General features: G+C 35.7%; 1 protein-coding gene and 1 pseudogene across 2 annotated transcripts in view; both read left to right on the forward strand.

Moving 5' to 3' along the window:
- GRID2 (glutamate ionotropic receptor delta type subunit 2) overlaps nt 1–9,048 on the forward strand; it is a 1,374,233-nt gene that overhangs the window by 278,949 nt on the left and 1,086,236 nt on the right. The window lies entirely within an intron of this gene.
- LOC103077607 (pterin-4-alpha-carbinolamine dehydratase 2 pseudogene) lies at nt 2,123–2,451 on the forward strand (annotated as a pseudogene).

A 9,048-nucleotide genomic window follows, 5' to 3' on the forward strand; every position in this document is an offset into this window, starting at 1 on the left:
GAACCTAGTGTTAGGGCAGGAATAAAGACATAGACACAGAGAATGCGCTTGAGGACATAGGGCGGGGGAGGGGGAAGCTGGGGTGAAGTGAGAGAGTGCCATGGACATATATACACTACCAAATGTAAAATAGCTAATGGGAAGGAGCAGCATAGCACAGGGAGATCAGCTTGTTGCTTTGCGATGACCTAGAGGGGTGGGATAGGGAGGTTGGGAGGGAGGCTCAAGAGGGAGGGGATATGGGAATGTATGTATGCATGTGGCTGATTCACTTTGTTGTACAACGGAAACTAACACAGTATTGTTAAGCAATTATACTCCAGTAAAGATCTATTTAAAAAAAAAAAAACAAAAAACAGGACATTGTGACTCATTTCTGTGTTTTCAACATAAGAAGAATAAAAAAGATGAAAATATCTCAATACTCAAGAGAATGAAAAGACAATACACAGACTAGGAGAATTATTTGCAATATATCTGATGAAGGACTATTATCCAAAATTAACAAACTCAGCAATAAGAAAACAACCCCATCAAGAAATGGAACTTAATTGAAGGCCTTAACTGACATCTCTCCAAAGATATATGATGAAAAATAAGCATCAGCTTCACATCATGTGCCATCAAGGAAATGCAAATTAAAACCACAGTGAGATACCACTACAGGCCTATTAGAATGGCCAAAATCTGGAACACTGACACACCACATGCTAGGCAGAGTGTGGAGCCTCTCATTCATTATTGGTAGGAATGCAAAATGGTGCAGCTGCTTAGGGAGACAATTTGGGCAGTTTTTCACAAAACTAAACATACTTTTATTATAGGATCCAGAAATCATGATCCTTGTTATTTACCCAGAGGAGATGAGCCCTATTTATTCCCTATTAATCTTTCAATTAAATGGTAAATTTTTAATTTCATGATACCTTAGAAATAATTGTCTGATAGGACTGTGCTATCACAAAATCTTAGACTGGAGGGTCCTCAGAGATTATCTAATTTAAATTACTAGTTTCACACTTTAAGAAAATTAAGTCTAGAAGAATAAGTGTACTGAAATCATGTAGGTAACTAGAGGCCTAACCAGGGACTAGAATGGGGGTCTTCAGACTATTATTGCCCCAAAGTGAGAAGGTGTTTAAGTTGGAATGAAGAAACAGTGTTTCAGTACATACTGAGAGATAATAATACACAGTGTTTAAGAAGCAGCCTTTATGGGAAGAAAGTTGTGTTAGAAAAAACCCAACACTTACTAACTTTATAAACTTCACAGAATTTTTTGTCTCTGAATTTCTCATTGGTGAAATGGAAATAATAATATTACTTAACTCCAAGTTCTATTGTGAGGATTAAGTGAGGTAGTAAATGTAAAACATTTATAACGATGCCTGGCACAAAGCAGTTTTCTTTTCCAATGTAATTTATATTTATTAGAGAACCTTTTGTAAAATACAAAATAATCAGGAATAAAACACATCACTGATAATCTTAATACCTAAAAAACTGTTATATACTTGAAGACTTTTCCATTTTAATCTTTCATTCTATTTACTTTTTATTTTTCATTTGTGTTTTTTAAAGTCTATTTTGTACAATTATGTTTAGAAATCTGATTTTTGCACACATGGAAGTCTAGATATCCTAGATTTCATTTGCGTAAAAACACCTACAAATATTGCATAAAATTAAAATCAAACAAACAAAAAACCTATCACTTGAATGCATAGGTGAGTTTTTAAGAAAATAAGAAGTTCAGTTGAGTCAAGGAACTAAGGCATTTGACAAATGACTATAGTTCATGAGTTCTCAAGATGTCGCTAGGCCTGGGGGCATCTTCCATCAGATCCTGACTGGCCTGGAGATTTGCTTTTGATGGTTTTGGCACGTGTGTGGAAAGGTTTGGGCCCATGCTGGTTTGGGAGTCAGTTCTCAATGGACATATGGCAATATGCCAAGGACAAACAACAACACAATACAAAACTCAGTTATACCCATTTGGCCCCTGGTGCCAGGCCGGGCGGTGGGCAGGTAGCATGCTGGGCAGCTGTAGGCCAGAGTTCTTGGCGGCAGCGCTGCTGGGGCTGAGGGCGGCGCAGCGCTGGTTCCGGTCGCGGTGGGGCAGGAGCTGTGCCTCGCGGCCATGTCAGCAGTTGCTCACTGGTGGACTGCAGAGGAGAGGCACCGAGTTATGCTTGACCTGAAAGCAGCAGGATGGCTGGAATTAAGTGAGAGAGATGCCATCTACAAAGAGTTCTCTTTCAAAAATTTTAGTCAGGCGTTTGGCCTTATGTCCCAAGTTGCCCTGCAAGCAGAGAAGATGAATGATCACCTGGAGTGGTTCAGTGGGTACAGCAAGGTCCAGATAACTCTAACATCGCATGACTGTGGAGTACTGACCAAAAGAATGTGAAACTGGCCAAGTGTATTGAAAAAGCAGCAGCTTCTGTGTGATTTCTTCTAAAACGCAAGTAAAATCTTATATGCACTCTAGCTCCAATGTATTTTGAAGGCAATTTATCAATACATGAACAAATTAAGCTGTAAGTTTAGTTGAACAATCACGTTTTGTAAAATCAGTGCTTAAATAAGAATGATTTAAACTTGAAAAAAAAAAAACTCAGTTACAAACATGCATCTTAGTATTTTGGAACTGATACCTCTTTTAATGAAGGAAGAAATTTCAGTGAAAAAGAAAAATTACAATGCCAAACAAAGAAATGAATCAAAAAGGAAAAGAAGTGTATAAAACACTATGAATGAAAGACATTGAAGACAAGTGCTTAGGTACAACCTACAAAATAAAATCAGTTACTTGCACAGTATTGCCATGAATCCACACACATTTTAAAGATATTCAAATATTTTGTATTTCTCAATAAAGTCATTTTGAATTTGTTCTTCATTTCTTATATTTCATTTTGTCATTTTTTATATTCCTCTTTTATTTTTTGTTATTTTTTACAGCAAAATTGCCTTATGGCCAATTAGTTATGTAGCAAAAGTGTTTGTGGTGAAAATGCTTGAGGAATAATGTCTGTAGCATAGATGCTTACGATGAAAATACCAGACTAAAAAATTTACAAAGCAAAATATAAAATAGGGCTTCCCTGGTGGCGCAGTGGTTGAGAGTCCACCTGCCGATGCAGGGGACACGGGTTCATGCCCCAGTCTGGGAAGATCCCACATGCCGCGGAGTGGCTGGGCCTGTGAGCCATGGCCGCTGAGCCTGTGCGTGCAGAGCCTGTGCTCTGCAATGGGAGAGGCCACACCAGTGAGAGGCCCGCGTACCACAAAAAAAAAAAAACCAAAATATAAAATAAATATAATGAATATGTTTAAATAAATAAGACACAGAATCAAAATAACTAGTAAAAGCATAAGACCCTCAAAGATTACCAGGCAGAATTCAGAAGAAAGAAAAGCAGAAAACAAAAAACAAAGAGAACTTCTAGAAATATGAAATATAATGATTGAGATAAAATTTCATTGGAAAGTTAGCAGAATAAGCACAGCTGAAGAGAAACTTACTAACTAGAGTACAGATCAGAAGAAATTCTGTGGAATCAGTCAGAAGGAGGCAAACATACTTTAAAAATGAGAGATTTGAAGAGACATGAGCGATTATCAAGGATCAAAAAAGATATATGGCATATGTCTTCCCAAATCACTTTAAACCTTGTTTTAGCTTCTAAATCATCTTTTCATACTTTATTTGTTACAGTTTTCTTTATTCTTATGCCATTAATTTTGGGGTGGGAGGAGGTTATTGAAGAGGTAAATGCAATAAACTCCTAGTGTCAGTCCTTTCACAGTCAGAAATACCAACTGGTATTTCTTGAATGTTTATCATAATCCTAGGGCTTATCAAATATTTAGTACTGAGGAAATTATACAAAAAAAAAAAGAGATAGCACAAATCCAGCAGTACCTTTGTACATGTTGATCTGTGTGAAATCAAACAGTAGAAAAGATTATTTGTTTTTTTTTGTTTTTTTTTTAATAATTGTGTTTATTTTTACTTGTTGACAGTTTGCTTTATTTATTTATTTATGGCTGTGTTAGGTCTTCGTTTCTGTGCGAGGGCTTTCTCTAGTTGTGGCAAGCGGGGGCCACTCTTCATCGCGGTGCGCGGGCCTCTCACTCTCGCGGCCTCTCTTGTTGCGGAGCACAGGCTCCAGACGCGCAGGCTCAGTAGTTGTGGCTCACGGGCCCAGTTGCTCCGTGGCATGTGGGATCTTCCCAGACCAGGGCTCGAACCCGTGTTCCCTGCATTAGCAGGCAGATTCTCAACCACTGTGCCACCAGGGAAGCCCTATTTGTTTTTTTTAACATGTACTTTATCAACCCATTGAATTTGTTTTTTCTCTTCGGTATGCTGATAAAAAGGACAGTCCTGTATCTTCAGATATGCAACATTTATAGGCTTCAGAGTCTGAGGATCTTGATAAGGTCTAATCCCCTAGGATGTTAATAAGTATTACTGTGGTGTCAGGTGCTCCATCTTAGTATGTATAACACATAGGACCATTTCAAACCTTCTCAGTACATCTGTCTTCTTGTATATTGCTGTAAATCATCGCCATTGAACAACTTCAAAATGTTTCACATGTAACACCCCTAAGTATTTAATTAAGCACTGGGATTTGCAGAAAGGTGTTGAAAGTGAAGGGAAAAGAGGTGGAAATGGAATTGGATATAATATGCCACTTGCCTTAAGGCACAATTTCTTCTCAGGTAGCCAGAAAGCCTGTTACAGGTTTATAGCGATGTATAAAGAAGGTGATGAATAGAAAAGAACATAAGCCTACTAGTGTGTATTTGGGGAGATGTGTTCTAGATGTATAAAAATTAGTTTTTTTAAAATTCTAATAACTATTATATCACTAAAATACTGAAGGACATATTTTAAAAATGCATTTTCTGTTTTTTTTCTTCTTTGGTTGGAAGAACATTTGAGGTTGAATAATAAGAGTGTAGGTGTTTATTCACAATAGCACAATGAAAGTAATTATACCATTCTTCCTTCAGCATTTCCTAAATTTGAATGTAATACTTATAGGAAGCCATTTGAAAAGTGGTGTTAAAAATTATTCCTGAGCTCAGCTGATTATAACACAGTGGTACAGTGGTGTTTAGTTGGTGTTGTAAAACATTTCCAAACTTCTAATATTGTCCAAGTTCACGTCATGAAATCTTGAGTCTAGACATCTGTCATTTTACAGAATAGGCTATAAGGAAATCAGTTAAATAGTATTTGGCCATTTTCTACTTCTTCGTTTATATGTGTTTAGAGTGAACAGAAATCTTTAAAAATGGCTACCCTGATGTCTGCATATCATATATTTCCATCTTTATGTTTCTTCCCATTTCTGTATGCATTCTGTGTTGCACATATCATGAATTACTTAGATTTCCTAGAATCATCATCTTATAGCTCCATGTTTTTTCTGCTTACAAGTAGACTTCTTGTTCTCTCTGTGAGAACAATTTTCCCTCTTTTTCTGCCCCACCAAAACTTTCTCACTTTTTAATAATTGCTCACATGCCATTTTCTTGAGGAAACCTTTCCTATAATACCAAAGCTTTCCTTAACCTGGCGTGTTTTCCTATGGATTCTTCTTTTTGGTTCTTCCACGGCATCCTGTGCTAATGCTGGATCTATCACCCTGATTGTAATCAGTTCTTTTCTTGCTTCTAACCTACTGAACCCTGAACTTCTTTCGAGCAGGGGTTGTATCTTATTTTTATTCTTAACAAAAAGTAGGTAATTTGTTACATTAATAGTTGGGCAGTTTCCTCTACTGAGGTATTTTATTCTGATGGAATTAAGCATTGATAAAAGAGTGAGGCGGGAAGAAAATACATTACAGAGGCTGGAAAAATTAGTGAGTTATACTGTACAAGTTTACTAAATTAGACTGTTTTAACTATAATTCATTTGGAGACAACATCGCTGTGGGAAATTAAGGTATTTAGTGCATTGTAATTGTGAACTAAGTAGCAAAGCTCATGTCTGAAGGAGATATCATATTCTGTGAAGGAGATACTTCTCTCTCTTATATGGTGAATAATAATAGGATAAACAAAAAGGGATCTTTTTTTCTATCTCTTTTACTCTTTTCCCTGTCTCTTGTTCTGTCTCTCTTAAGTAATGTGTTCTGTAATGTTCTCTAAAGTCCCCAAGATTTGAAATATCTGGATAAAGGCTCTAGATAGTGTTCTAGGTAATAAAGCAATATTTCAAATGAGTAAGGCACTCAGAACAGAGTCAATGTACTGCCAGAGGGAAGGGTAGAAAGTAACTCAAAGTTGGGATGCTTGGTGGTTAAAGTTTAATTTAGAATGTGGTACAGTGTAAAGGCCCAGGATTTAGTGTTTGTTTACTGAGTGCTAGAATTGTTCTGTCAGGAAAAGAGGAAGCACTTTATTAGAATTGAGTTGTTTCACCTATAAATAAGGTATTGAGCTTTAATTATTTTGAATTATTTTTCTGATCAGAAATTCTGTGATTGTGAGACAGAAGTATCATTTGTAATTAAGTGTTTTAGATTTTGTTTTAAGTAGAGGTTTTATTTCATTTGAGCTGTGACTGTAAATATTTTTTCAACATTAAGTAACTTTACTTTGATGTCTATTTACCTTTATTCACTTTCACATGATACGATAAATAATGAATAGATTTTGATTGTCAAATCTGATTTCAGATCCAAAGGTCTGTTGTCTAAATTGGTATATGTGGATTTCATTTAATTTCAAGAGAGAATGTTAAAAAACCACTTTTCTAAGTGAATATTTTGGTAACTTTTCAAGAACATTAGATATGCTTGATTTTGTGTTTAATTATTTTCTGCCCAAGAAAACACTTTATATTGCTTTGATCATCCACAAATAATATGTTTTGACATTTAAAAGACTGAAGAGTAACCAGATTTTAATATTATTAGAAATAACGAATGCTTTGTTCTATCTAAGATTTACTTCCTTGATGTTCAGAATTTCAAATACTTGCCATGTGTTCACTGTTGAAAAGGTCATTCAAGTTTGAAAATTGTGTACTTTAAAATCTAAACTTAGCCTTAAAATTTCCATCTTTCAACATCCTTGCTAGTACAATTAGTTGTTATTGGAATTAGACTATTATCACATACAACCAGAGAATACTTTTCCTCCGTATTTCTTAAAGAACAGTTTGCTGGTTTATTTTATTTATTTTTCCATTGAAACAGTTTCCAATTTTGTATTTTGGTTCCTTACCTAACCTTTTCTTCCCTTAGAAATTCAAAGACTGTCACTGCAACTTATACATTGAAAATAATTGATACACCTGCTAAGTAGATTTGGTTAATTAAGAGTTTCACACTGTTCCTGAATGGCAGAGTGATTTCAGAATTCAGGATAATTCATCCCCTAGTATCTATAGCAAAGTAAAACTATGTACTGCCAAGATACAATAGGAAAGATAAAGAGTGGCTGAGGACACCAGGATAGATGAGAGGTGAAACACTAAAGCTCTCCTTTTAGGAGTTTTGTAAAAACAACTGAAATTCGTAAAATTGGACTACCTTTAAAATGGCAATTAGTACATGTTAGGCCTCCTGGGAGAAACAGCAAAAAAAAAGAAAAAATCACAGAAAAAGATGGGAAGGCGGAAGGAGGAAACAATTTTTCATTTTATATTAGTTACCAGCAAATTTTATGCTAAACTGCATGTAGCGAATTTCTAAATTCTGTCTGGTTTATTTTTGTAACTTCTGTCTCTCTTCTCTTTTCCACTATCTTGAGCCAACTATTATTTATGATATGGTAGAGAGAAAATAAGAGAGATTAAGTTTTATGACTCAAAAAATCATTCAATTATCAGTGATAAAGCCTGTATTACCCACAAGTTTAACGTTTTGGGGAGAGCAAATAATGATTTTTGGTGTAGCATATTTCTGATGTATTTACATATTCAATACATCAGAATCTCCACAGATTAAAGTTTAGGGCATAAGAACCATATTCATTAAAAGGCAAACAAAACCTCTACAAATTGTCCTAAACCTAACTAAAGGTACTCTGAAAAACAAAATGATTATCTAAATATTTTGCCAAGTCAATTGCATTCTTCTAGTTTCTTTTTCTGATACAGGGGAATATTGTCATTGTCATTACATGAATTCACCATGAAGATGATCACTCTCACAAAAGATGAACAGTATGTCAGTTGAAACACAGAAACATGAGTTTACCTCTCATCTCTCTGCTTTTAGTACCATTTACAGTATTATAAAAGGACAAAAGAGTCTTATGTTTTATTCATTCACTAAATATTTTTTAATTTGCATTTTTAATATTTTCTAAGGTGAGAGATAACAGGATTGTGGCAGAGCTAAACATTGTAACGTTATTGTACCTAGGGCACTCTTAAACCTCCCAAAGACCTATCTGCCACAAAGTACTGCATTTGCTTAACACTCCAGGTTATTAGCACATGTGCCCTGTTGCACTTGAAAAACCCATGTTTTATTTAAGTACAATGGAGACATCTCCTTTTGATGCTACAGAGGTAAGAAGGTAGAAGTAGAAACACAGTCTTCAGGAAGAAATACACACAAGCAAAGAAAGTAGTCAGAGCAGTGTTGGGGGTGTATATGGGGTGTGTGTATGTGTGTGTGTGTGCGTGTGTGTGTGTGTGTGTGTGTGTATATTCATGTATTTGAAATAAGATGGAAGAATCTCAGTGGCAGGGGGATATCTCAGGGAAAACTTAAGACAAAAAATATACACTAATGAAAACATTTCTTGTTTTTTTCAGACTTTCCAGACCATACTGACACATCACTGATCTTGTATTTCATTAGAAACAACAATATCTAAAATTAAATTGTAATTCACGTGCATTACTTGCTGAGAGAAAGATGGATAGAGAGTGAGACAGAGAGAGAGGGATTGAGAGATTTAAGTTGATTCATTGGGTCAAACAGAAGTGTTGGCAGCTGCAGTAAAGAAGCTTTCCCCACATTGCATTGCCAGAGCTTCTCAGTTCTGACCCGCAGTCACAGTGCC

This window comes from Lipotes vexillifer, unplaced genomic scaffold (genome assembly GCF_000442215.2).
Source record: "Lipotes vexillifer unplaced genomic scaffold, Lipotes_vexillifer_v1.1 scaffold178, whole genome shotgun sequence".
NCBI lineage: Eukaryota > Metazoa > Chordata > Mammalia > Artiodactyla > Lipotidae > Lipotes > Lipotes vexillifer.